The following is a 12,500-nucleotide window of genomic DNA, read 5'->3' as shown; positions in this document are numbered from 1 at the left end:
ACACAAAACATGCACAACCGCACAAAAACACACTGTACACATGTAGAACTGGACACAAATAATCACTCTGACTCATTGTGTATCATTTGAATTTCATTTTGATTCACTGTATAGTTTGAAACATGCTTTCACACACAAACACACACACACACACATACACACACACACACACACACACACACACACACACACACACACACACACACACACAAACACAAACACACACACACCAAAACTAGTGTGAAACGTACATTTCCTCGCACACTTTGCAACATGTACTCCTGCTGGCATCCTGAATATTCAGACAGGAAATAACACACACACACACACACACACACACACACACAGACACACACACAGACACACACACACACAGACACACACACAGACACACACACAGACACACACGAGTCTCCCGGCGCCGCTCGCAGCTTGTCACCGTGGAGTCGGCGTCCCGCAGTACGGACAGGTCCAGATGGCGCTGTCACGGCTGTCACCGAACCGCATCTCCCAGAATACACCTGTGACAGCCGGAACATGTGCGCCCAGTCAGAGCGGCGCCGCTACAGAGACTAATTATCACCAGCAGTCCAACCGCTGCCGGGAACACGGCGCCCGCGCCTCGCCGTCACCTTACAGGGTTGCCGGGACCGGGCGACAAATCAACGGTGTCGTTAGCGTCTGCCAGCCGGTGGAGAAGGAGACGGTTACCATGGAGACACATCGCCGACGTGCTACGGCTAACTGAGGCGCACTCCGCTAATATCAAGGTCACGTTTACTGTTGGCAAACGACTGAGGTATTTTTAACTGTAATTAAAATAAACATAACATTCAATTAAGACTTTGTGAGAGTTTAAGGTAAATAAGTTTCAATTAAAAGATTCATCTCGCTGGTTTCAGGTTTGAGTTTTGCACTCGTTCAAATGTTCGACCTCGAGAACTTGAAGTTACTTTTTAAACAGACGTGAGGAGGAAGGGAACCAATCAGAATCCAGCAAACTGACCTGAAGGTTCCTCAGACTCGATGGATCCACAGCTGCTGGAGGATCGTCGGGATCGAATGAGATTTAATCCAAATCACTGAGGTCTGTCCGAAGAAAAGAAATAAACGCGATTGGAAACGTGAACAAGACGAGTTGACATTGACTCAGTTTTATCCTGTAATTAATTTTCCTGTTTTGTTTCCAGCTCTGACGCTCGTTCACAGAAACCTTGAGAACGATCACAGAAGCTGTTCTGGGAACAAAGGGAATTATCTCACTTCAGCTTCAACCAGGAAATTAAAGCTCTAGAAATAAACATTAACTTCTTTATATGTAAAAAATTTCCAATGAGTTTCCTGGAGAGTCGACACAAATATAACGTGTGATGCACTGAGAGCTTCAGGCTACGCTGGGGGATGTGAACATTTCCCAGAATGCTTTGAGAATCACCGGCAAGATGTCTCGGTAGCTAACATGCTAACGTTACATTGTTATTACTGATTTATGCACGATAATCACGTATTTCGACATGATTTAATGCAAACATAAACTTCTTTATTGCATGAATCATACAAACAGAAAAATGAATGGATAAAACTTCTTCAGTTTATTAATTTACGGTTAAACTGTCCCCGATAATTAATAGACTCTGTTCCCAGTGAACAGGAAGTGAAGGGTCGAGAGTCGACGTGATCATTTCTCCTCCGTCACGGTTCACGAGGTCGGTTCCTCCAACAGATGGAGGTTTTTTTTTCCCGCCTGCAGGACGAGCTGCTCCTCACGTCGATGTGTTATCTCCCGCTCGTTCATCCGCCGCGGTCGGGGGGGACGGCGGCGGCGGCGGTGGCAGATCCATCACGACGCTGCATATGGTAATTGTCATAATAAATGCAGAGCAGTTGCTTTAGGGCTGATGTTTGGGAAACTGTTATTCAACTAATTACTCATTTGCATACTTTGTCTGAGATTCTGAGTCCCGGCGGAGTCACGTCGCTGAGAGGAGGAGGAGGCGGGGCTGGTGGCGTGGAGGCGGGGCTGGTGGCGTGGAGGAGCGCCGGCTGGCTGAGCGGCGCCGGCTCCCAGATCTCAGATCAGTCACCTGCTTCACCTCAGTCTAAACTGCTCTTCTGTCGCTTCATATTTTACTCAAATATTCATCAGAATATGTTAAAAAATAATTTACAGAATGTACGTGTTCTCAAATGCTGTAAAATATAAACCTAAAATGTTTAATTATGTGATTGGTTGTATTTTGCAGCGGCAAATTCATCTGATCACTTTTTAATGTTGGACTCAAAATGCTTGAAAAGCTGATTAACTTTCTCGTTAATCGTGGACAGTGATCAGGATTCAATTGATTCACATTAAAGATGCGAGTCACATTTTTAAGCATAAACAGAATCCATGAATCATATTTTCCCACCTGGTCCAAACCGGTTCCTTCAGACTCGTGCGTCTCCAGACGAGGTCGAGTTCATGTTGTTCTGTTGAGGCAGCGAAGAAATAAAACCACGAGAAAAACACTTTCAGGTTGAAGCAGAAGAAACGAGTCTGAGAGTCGAGCTGAGTTTGAATCATTTGAAATAACTGAACTGAACTGAAGGTCGACACTGAACTTCAGCTGAGACTCTATTTGATAAAGTTTACGCTTATCAAATACAGTTCAGGATTTAAAGAAAACCTATCAAACAAAAATATATCACAAAAGTTGTTTTTTCACATGAACTCTGGAAAATCATGTCTGGACCTGTTGTAAAGTGAGTGTTTGTGAAGCAGCAGCAGGTTGTTGGGTCCGACGCGTTCAAACAGGTGGGGAACATTCAGGCAAGGGGCGGAGCCTGTAGAGCAGCAGGGGCGGAGCCTGTAGAGCAGCAGGAGGCGGAGCCTGTAGAGCAGCAGGAGGCGGGACATGACGTATAAACTCTGCTGTGGACAGATCAGTGTTGTTGTTTCCAGCTCCTCCACACGGCGTCGGCCTCATCACCAGAAGATCTGGAATCTCCTCGTGTTTCCAAGTGGACGTCTTCGTCTTCTACGTGTCCGGCTCCTCCTCTTCATCCTGAGATCTTTGAGTTCTTCAGTTTCACGTCAGGAACTCGTCTGTGGTTCAGTTCAGTTCATGAAGCTTGATTGATTCTAAACAAACTGAAATGTTCCTCTTCATTCCCCTCTCTGTGGTGTCTGCTTCTACGTGTAATAAAAGCTGAATCATGAGTATTTGTGAAGACTTCCTGTTTCCTGATGGAGTCTCTATAATGAAATGTTCCATTTAGGATCAATAATCATCAATATTTCTTCACATGGAGGATCTTAACGGTGCGATTGCGTTTAGCTCTGATGTGCATGTATATACGTTGCTGCTCTCACAGGAAACAGTAAAGCTCAGAGTTGTGATCCCACCTGAGCTCGGCTGCAGTCTGAAGTTCAGCGCCACACATTCTGATGATTTGTGTCGCACATAATTGCAGCCGAATGTGTCGTGTTCACGCATCCGGAGGCTCACGCCGTTAAGCTCTAATCTGCCGAGCGGGCGGCGGCCTGTAAATCTGAGTTACTGTTTGTTTACCAGGTGTAAAGTGCAGATGGATCAGCAGCAGCCGGCTGTGGAAGCGCTCACATCAGCAGGAAGGGGGGGGGGGGGGGGCCGTCGGGTTCCAGCCGAGCCTCTGGCGTCCCCCCCCCCCTTCTGGTTCCGTGACAAACTCCCCCCGTCATTAACCCCTCTCTGCATTAACAACAGCGTAATTAGTCCCTCGTCCTCAATCCATAATGTCGAGTCAAGAAAGTGACGCTAATTTGGAGCTAATTAGGCTTTTTGCAGAGTCATTACGTGGCTTTGATCCGCCGAGGAGCTAACGAGAGGCCGAGCGGGCGGCGAGCGGGCGGCGAGCGGGACGCCGGCGAGGTGACATCACACAGCCGGAGACAGAGAGGAAGCAGAGTGAGTCTGAGGGAGGTTCAAAGTAATAACACCAATTAATGACATAAAGACGCCAGAGTTAACGATGCAAATACAAAAAAAGCTTTGATCAAGTTTGAGAACATTCATGTGGATTAAAGGAAAAAAGAAGAAAGAGTCGTTTAAAAAGCCAAAAATAAAGATAAAGTTTAAAATTCTCTCATCAAGAAACGATTCGGAAACAAATGTGTGTATCACAGAGAGGTTCCCGGAGCACAGCGCCCCCTGTGTCTGCTCACAGCATCACAGGCAGATGAGATGCACCTGTGTGATGTTTCTCTCGATGTCTCTGATCAGATGTTTGTTTCACTCAGTGAGGAACCGACTCGTTCAGATCTCGTCACTGTGGATCCGTCCCAAACTCTCATTTAGTCCTTTATCGATTATCTTTGCTTCGTGAGGTTAAAACTTATGAGAATCTGTGATTGAAGTCAAAGTCTTTGTTGTGTTTCTGTGAGTTTACTGAAGGAAGTTCTGAACTGAAGTCGTGTCCCAGTTCGTGCTGAAGCATCTTTCAGTTTCCACACTCGTCTCTGCAGCTCCGTCCTTTAATTCGTCACCAGGCTGCAGATCCATGGTTCTTTAATCCGATGCTAATTTCATTTAGCCACACTGTGTTGGGACTGTGTTTGAAATCCTTATTTTCAATAATCTCCAAAGGCCAATTTACAATGATCAAAAAAGTTTGTAACGTGTTATTTGTGCAACGTGAATGGATTCGATCATCGGTCTTTAAACGACTCCGGTTTTCAATCTGCTCCGATCGACGCTGATGGAAACGTGACACTCGTTGATTTCTTCTTCTGATGCTTCACCTTTTCTGTTATGATGCATATTCAACATTTCCGGTTGTGGACTTTTGTTCTTTTACATGTTTTTCTTTGTATTTTTCAAAATGCAGATTCTCAGACGTCCAACGTGACTCAAGGAGATAAAAAAACAAACCAGTCCACTAACGAAGGGAAAGAAGTTAATCATCTTATTTAAACAGGTTTGTCAACATTTAAAAAACCTGCTTCTCCTCATTAACTTTGGTTTAACAGAAGTTTATTTTATCTTCTGTATCGAACCACACAGATGAACTGATCTCTGCAGCTTCAGAAACCAAAGTGTCCAGCAGCAGCAGCACCTGTGGACCAGTGGGATCTACTGGTGTCGGGGGTTTGATTCCCCAGCGAGTTCCTTAATGACGAGCTGCTGTGATGGAGGTCGAGTTCTTATCTGAATCGATCCCCCCCGCTCCGTCCGGCACTGGTGATTAAAGCCGATCGGCCGACGCATTCCAGAGAAACACGGAGCGGCACGATAACTAACGAGGAATCGAACGTGAAATCAAAGTGCTGCGACGCGGTGGAATAACGGCTCTCCGCTCCGGTCGGGGTCACACGCCGCTGTGTGTCTCATTGTGAGTCAATGTGAGTGAAAGTGTTTCCTCTCTTTCAGATCCCATTAGCAGGCGGATGGTGATCAGAGCGGTTTGCACCACGGCCACAGGAAGTGGAGCCATTAGCACATTAGCACATTAGCACATTAGCACATTAGCACATTAGCAAAGAGCTATTAGACACAAGCCACGATGACGACCGCCACGAACCCAGAGCAGAGCTGAGGTCACTGAGTTTGTTTCCTCACTTCGTGCTGTGGAGCTAAAACCCAGAGTTTGAGACAGAGGCTGAAGAGAGGAGCTGCAGCAGCTGTCAGAATCAGAATCAGAATCAGAATCAGAATCAGAATTATTTTATTTGCCAAGTATATTTGCACATTCAGGTAATTGCCTTGGTGTCATTGGTGCACTTAACACAAAACAACAATATAAAAACAACAATATATAACAAAATAGAATAAAATAGAATAAAAATATATACAGTCTCCTCACAGCAAGAAGGTTCCCGGTTCAAATCCTGGTTCCATCCAGAGTCTTTGTGTTTGGTCCCTGAGAACTTGATCCTAAACGACTCGGAGCTTCAGAAACTCTGAGATCATCAGATCGGCTCCGAACACGTTCACCGTCTGTCGGCTCCACGGTGGCTAATGAGAGCCGGCCCCTTTCAGCCTGACCCCCCCGACCTGCTCCTCTCAGACTGACATCATCATCAGGGGTCACAGCATGTCAGGTGTATCTGCTGCGCTGACCTTTGACCCCTCGTCTCCACTGTCGCCGTCAGACGAGGACAAACCGGAGCCATTAGCAGCCGGAGGACTCCTCCTCCTCGCCGTCTGACTCCTCCTCCTCGCCGTCTGACCGTGAACTTTCCATTTCCTCTCTGAGACTCTTGAGGCAGTGAGCAGAACTCTTCCTGACGCCCACCTGTGTGGTCGGACTCTCGTGTTTTGGGATAAAAACACAAGTGTGAATCTGCGATGAAAGAACTGATTCCTCTGCTCGTGCTTGTGGTTGTTATTGATTATGTCTTTGTGTTTCACGGTGCTGCTCCGTCTCTGTGAAGCGCTCGCCGTGTGGAAACCGGCGTTTGAAGAAGACACATATTGGCATATGGTTAGGGACGGTTTAATTCAATTTGTGTGGTATCTTACAGCTCCCCTGGTTCCCAGTGTTCGGAGCTAATTGGTGTTGCTGGTTCCTCGGAGGAGAACAGAAGGCGAGCGGAGGCTGGCACACGCACACACCTCCGGCTCCGTCTGTTTTTATTAAGCGTTGAAACGTTTCGTCTCGTCAACATCAGACGTGTCAGATCATCGGAATCAGGTCCAAGCGTTTCCTCTCTGGAAACTCCAACTACCTGTTTGTGACGCGTGAGCCAACGCCGCTCGCCAACACAAACCTTCACACACATCCTGCTCTGATTCCTCTTCTTCTGCTCCTCACTGGTTTCAACTTTAAAGTGAACGGCGTTGGTTCAGAGTCAAAACTGGGATCTGATCATCTCACTCACTAATGTAGAATCATCTCAAAACATTCACAACAAGAAACCATCAAACAGGAAACAGCTTGGGATGAAAATCACATCTCACAGTTAACATCAGTTATGATTTGTTCAAACACTCGATGAATCGGGCTGAAGATTGTTCAGTTTAAAAGTGTTTTTTCTCTTCTGCTCTCGAACATTTATCTTGTTGGCTTCATGAGATCTGACCCAACAACATTCATCACTCCCACTTTTAATAACAACTTTATAATAATCATTAATTATACAGTTATAACATTAGTACATAGATTAGTTTAGATTAAGAACGATGGTTGTGAGACGTCTGTCGGACCTTGAACGTCACTTTGCTGCTTTCTGGATTTTCTCCAGCTTTCATCATGTGAACCGAACTGAACGGTTCAGTCAGCACCCATCAGACAGACAGGGGGGGGGGTGGGGGGGGGCTGGTGGACAGGCGGGTGGGCAGGCCTCGGCGCCGGCGGCAACATCAACATGCACAACGGCATTCTGGGAGGACGGGGGGGAAAGGACGAGAGAGAGGCTTCAAATCCAAAGTGGCAGCTGTAGCTGAACTGCAGAGGTCAAAGGTCACCGGGGTCAGCGGGTCCTGGAGGTTTTCCCTCGGAGCCGAACCCTGAGCGTGCAAAACTAAACTGACAAAACCTCGGCGACACGTCTCCGGCGGCGCTCGCTCTCCGCTTCCTTCACCACTTCCTGCTCCTCTCGCTCCTTGAAGAGAATCCATCTCGTGGCGCCGGCGCCCGGGGAGGCCGAGTTAACTTCCTGTCGTGTCGACTCGCTCTCCAGCTCATCCCACGCCTCACTGTCGCTCGCCCCCGTCGCTGCATGTTTAATGCCGGTACAAGACTTGTGCATTTGCAGCGCTTGGCAGCCCGCTGTGACACCAGGCGCGTATTACCCAGAAGCCCCTCTGCCTCTCCGTGTGGCTGCAGTCAACACGCCGCTGCTCGCACGCCGGCTCAGATGTCAGCGTTTGTTTCTGGATCCGCGTCTGATGACACAGAAACAATCGTACACGGAGACTCTGACTCCTCCTCCAGTGTTGTGTGTGTTAGTGAGTTGTTGAAGTCGTTTTCTGTCTCTCACACACGAGCGGACGTGCTGACGGCTCGGCGCCGATCCTCAGGGAAATAAAATCCATGATGACGTCAGATCTGAGGAATCTGCTCAGCTGTGGATCCAGTTTCCTCTGCAGATTTTCCTCTGTTTTAACAAGGAAATCACAGGTTTCACCTTCAAACACTAAATCAAAGTACAAGTACATCAAAGTAAAAATGTGGAATATGGCCTAAAATGGCCACTAAATGCAAAATAGCAGACTTCCTGTTGTGTTTTTCCAATTGCAACTAAGACTTTTTGTTTGTCTGGTCATGATACACATGTATATTGATTTTTGTGAAGACCGGTCAATGTGAACACGTTCCAGGGGTCTCGGGGGGGCACCGTTGAGCCATTTTGCGCCCATAGAAAATTCCTCCAGAATACGTAAATACTACCACTTTTGGTAAGAATTTGAGCACGTTAAAACCTCAAAAAGCCAATTAATTTGCCTGAATAATAATAATAATAATAATAATAATAATTATCCTTACAATTTCAATAGGGCCTCACCTGTCAGTGCCTGTCAGTGCTCGGGCCCTAACTAAATGTACTTTGCTGCTCGCTGCCAGATGCGTATCTATCCATCTATAGTCTAAATTTAAAAATGTTTACTCATGGATCTGTGATGTTGGACCTTTAGTTTAGTGTTTTCTCTACGTCCTCAGCTTCTCTTTTCCGGATCCTCGGCTTCTCTGGAGTTGAAGAAGCAGAAACATGTTCCAGTTTCCTCTGCAGCTTTTGACGTCTGTTATTCAGCAGGATTCGTCTGTTTTAATCAGGAAATCACGTGTTTCACCTTCAAATACTAACTCATATCAAAATGTACTTTGCTGCTCGCTGCCAGATGCATTTCTGTCCATCTACAGTGTGAATTTAAAAACGATCTGTGACGTTGGAGTCTTTGTCTTTTGGTGTTTTCTCTCCGTCCTGTGCTTCTCTTCTCCGGATCCTCGGCTTCTCTTGAGTTGACGAAGCAGCGACAGGTTCCAGTTTCCAGCAGCGGCTCCAATGATGAAGTGGATCTGTGGAATCTGCTCAGCTGTTGATTCAGCTCCAGTTTCCTCTGCAGATTTTCACCTCAGTTTTAATCAGGAAATCACGTGTTACACCTTCACATACTTACTCAAATCAAAATGTACTTTCCTGCACGCTGCCAGATGCGTATCCGTCCATCTATAGTATGAATTTAAAAATGATTATTCATGGTTCTGTGACGTTGGACCTTTAGTTTGGTGTTTTCTCTCCGTCCTGTGCTTCTCTTGAGTTGACGAAGCAGGAAACACTTTTTCCAGATTCCAGCCGCGGCTCCGATGATGAAGTGGATTTGTGGTAATTCTGCTGTCAGTGTTATAAACAGGGTCCAGTGAGTCTGACCCGTGGCTCCACACAGCCTCCATGAATCAGCCCGGTCCCATAAACACTTAGGCAATAAATAACTATAATTAAAAAATACTGGTTATTGCATAAATTAGGTAATCAATTAGGCTGCATTTGATATTCATGCACTGCCTGCTCAGCCTGCAGTTTGACTTATTAGACTCTCCGAGGCTCCGCTGTGCTTCACTGAGATCGGGAGTGGGTGTTTTTTATGTGTGTTCATACGTGTGTGTTACACTGAGAGAGAGTTGTGTTGCTTTTGCTTCATGTTGCTGCATTTACACTGTAAACGCTGTTGTGTCTATTCTTTAAATGCACAGGTGTTGTTTAATTTCTTGACACATAATATTTAGTTTTTAAAAAGATCTCAATACACCAGATCCACTATATGACAAAAAAGAGACAGTTATTAAAACAGGAAACGTACAGTAAAACATTATTTGCATCAAATAACTGATTCAAACCAAACGGATCAGAAACATTTGAACTATGATCACTGAAAGAAGAACGACTTGAAATGAAAGAAACATCTTTACAAACATTTACTTGAGTTTTTAGTTTGGTTCATGTCCCATCTGCTAACATGGAGGAGGTAGGTCTATAATCAATTCTGCAGCCAGCCACCAGGGGGCAACTGTCACGTCCTCCATCTTGAATAACAATCACTGATCAAACCTGTGTGTGAAATATGAAGCTTCGATAAACGTCTTCGATCAAACCAAAGATTCCCGGGACGAGTTTTCCAAGTTGAAATATCGCTGATTTGTTTTTGCAGCATTTAAACGTATTTTCCAGATTTCCGTCCCGACACTTTTCCTCCGGAAGCTTCCGAGTCGTCTCTGAACTTCTGTGAGTTTGAACAAAGCTCGTGTTTTAGTTTGTGAAGATGAAGAATCCTCTGGAGGCTTCTGCTGCTTTTATTAACAACCGGGTTTGAAGGCTGAATATGAAACTGGATTTCACTTTTTTAAAATGAACTCTTTATTTTTGCAGTGTTTGCTTTTACTTCGCCCACAAACTGCATCACAAACAGGGTTTCCCCCCCCACACACACTCGTCTCCCATGATGCACCTCACCAGAGAGCATGAATACTGGATGGGCCAAAGAACAACAATTGTTACTTAAGTCTTCATTTAATATTAAAGGGACGAGCGTGGCGGCTCTGCAGCGGGGGGGAGGGGGGGAGGGGGGGTGGGCGGCGGCCTCGGACCTGAAGGCACCGCGGAGGTTCGTGCAATTAGCTGCCCGGTGGAGAACAGGGCGGGCGGGGGGGCAGGGGGGGGGGGCGGAACAAAGGAAAAGTGTTTTCTGGTGAAAGAAGAGGAACGAATATATTAAACTGCTCGATTCTCCCCAAACATTTAATTGGAGCCTCGGAGAAGTTCTGCAGGAACAAAGTGGGCGAGCGTGTGCGGACCTGACAGATCGCCCCCCCCCCACACCCCTCCACACGTTAAGAATGGCCTCCCCCCCCGCCCCCCCCCTCTGGAGCCTTGGCAGCAGCTGCTCTTGTTTACTCTGCTCCTCACGTGTCTCCTCCCCCAAAAGTTTACCCTTGATCAACAAACAGATTAGGTTATGCTAATATTCGTGGTCATTATGAATCTGCTCACGGCGCCGGCTCCTCGCCGCTCGCTGACTCATTTGTTGTGATTACTCCGTGTTCCCCCCCCACACAGCGCCAGCAGGCGGCGGCAGCGGCGGATGCTCCGGCGGGCGGCGTGGGCGGCGTGGGCTGGCTCACTGGGGTCAGAGGTTAAATCCTGCACATCTATATCACTCATGTTAGCTCTCAGCTGATGGGCTCCTCCCACCTCCGGCTCTCGGGCGTGACGGAGGAGGAGCTGATGGACGACTGGAGGGGTTGGATGTTCTGCAGAGCGGCGTGCGGCCGGCGGCTCCGGCGCTCGGCAGCAGGACGCTCCGCCCCCGAAGCTCCAGGAACTAACACCAGTGTTTATCTAACGTTGGATGAATACAGTCGGATCCTCATGAGTCCATGTGTAACAGTGAAGTTCACAGGTTCGACTCCGGCTGTTTGCTTCAGTTCCTCACTTCCTCCACACGGAGCAGCAGAGAGGTTTCACAACAGCTTCCTCTGAGTTTCAGCATCAAATAAAAACAGACCAGGCTGTGGAAGTCAGAAGACGTGTCCTCCTCAAGACGTGGTTATCTGAACTCACTGCTCTACCACACGTGAACTCTCTGTCTCCTGCTGCGTTATGAAACTGTAATCAGTTCCAGGACACGTTGCTGTAATCAGATTACTCAATGAATAAATCCTAAAAACAGTTTGAAGACGTCACTGGTGTTTAGTTGTTAACAAATAAACACTTCTCTATTACATATGGAGAAAATCCGATACAGTTTGACAAACAATCTTAAACAATTAATTGCTGTGAGACCACTCACCTCTTTTGTTGATGTACTTTGTGTTCTAGTGATGCATCAATACATTTCATTGTCTCGAGTTGTGCGCCCTGTTTGTTAGTTTTGTTTGTTTGTGTTTTTTTTTTTTTTTGTGTTGTTTTGTTTTTATGTCTTTATTTCATTTGATTTCAATTGACTCTTTTATTTCTTTCTTTCTCTTTTCATTTTGGCATAATTTCTTACTTGTTCCTATTATTTGTCTGTTTGTACTTAATTACCTGAAAAAACCTAATAAACATAATAAACAACAGACACCTGGTTTTATTTGCCTCACAGCTCCACCTCTCCGTCTCCACGTGCACACGCTCCGTGCACACGCTCCGTGCACACGCTCCGTGCACACGCTCCGTGCACGTGGTTTCACTCCATGTGAGTCAGTATCAGAGTCTTAGTTTCTACAAACCTGTCGTGATGTTTCTTCATCTGGACAGAGACGGTTTTAAAAACCTGCATTAAAACTAAAAGTTATTCAGATGGACGGATCCTGAACGTCTGTTTCCTGCGTGATGAGCGTCACGTGTCAACAGGAAGCTGCTGAGCGCCGGGCGCCGGCTGTGAAACCGAAGCGTTTCTCCGGTGAAGCTCCTCCAGCAGCTCCATGTGTATATCTCACTTCATGATGAACGTTTCTCTCTCAGCAGGACGTCCACCAGCTCCTCTGATGTCTCCTGCAGGTTTTAAACCCTCGTCGCTCGCCACTCAGCGGAAAGGAGAGAGAGAGAAGCTCATTACTGCGAC

The sequence above is a fragment of the Limanda limanda genome, chromosome 10 (genome assembly GCF_963576545.1).
Source record: "Limanda limanda chromosome 10, fLimLim1.1, whole genome shotgun sequence".
NCBI classification, from domain to species: Eukaryota; Metazoa; Chordata; class Actinopteri; order Pleuronectiformes; family Pleuronectidae; genus Limanda; species Limanda limanda.
Note: the sequence above shows the minus strand (reverse complement) of the source record.